Source organism: Orycteropus afer, unplaced genomic scaffold (assembly GCF_000298275.1).
Source record: "Orycteropus afer afer isolate SDZICR_OR568_19922 unplaced genomic scaffold, OryAfe1.0 scaffold00707, whole genome shotgun sequence".
In the NCBI taxonomy this organism is placed as follows: Eukaryota; Metazoa; Chordata; class Mammalia; order Tubulidentata; family Orycteropodidae; genus Orycteropus; species Orycteropus afer.
The window spans coordinates 212,723-213,477 of NW_006922294.1; positions in this window are offsets into that span (position 1 = coordinate 212,723).

Here is a 755-nt window from a genome sequence, read left to right on the forward strand (position 1 = left end):
GTTACCATACTGGACAGCAGGGCCAAAGCAGTAATCAAAATAATCTGACTTGAATAGATTTATGACATTGGCTACTTAGTCATGATCTCCCTAGTAATGAAACAGATGAGAAATCTAATAAACATTTACTTGATCTGTACAAGTGGAAAAATTCTAGGTCAAATGAATGAAGTATAACTTAATTGCCAGAACAGAGAATCATGGCACCTCAGTCAATTCCCAGACTTGAGCCAGTTTACGGACCCACAACACTTTGAATAAAGGGAGACTAGGTCCCAAAATTTATACTGTTAAATTTTTCTCTTAGCCTTCCCCAAAGGTATCTGCAGCCTTTTATAAGAATGACTGTTTATTGGGGAAAAGGAAATAATCAGCAGTTACTGGACACTGGCTCTGAATTGACACTAATTCCAAGAGACCCAAAACATCACTGTAATCCACCAGTCAGAGTGGGGACATATGGAAGTCAAGTTATTGATAGTCTTAACTTAGGTAAGTTTCACAATGGATTCCTGAACCCACTCTAGTGATTTCCCCAGTTCCAGAATGTATAATTGAGCTTCTCCATCACATATTTCCACAAGTGTAGTCAATTTGATTCCTGTGTATTCTGTCAGGTAGGGTCCACATGTATAGTCACTGTTTATGTTGTTGAGAAAAGGTATTTGCAGTGAATAAATTTGATTTTGCAAACTTCTATCCTGCAATCTCCAGAGTCATTTCTATCACCAAGGCCACATTCTCCACTACTGATG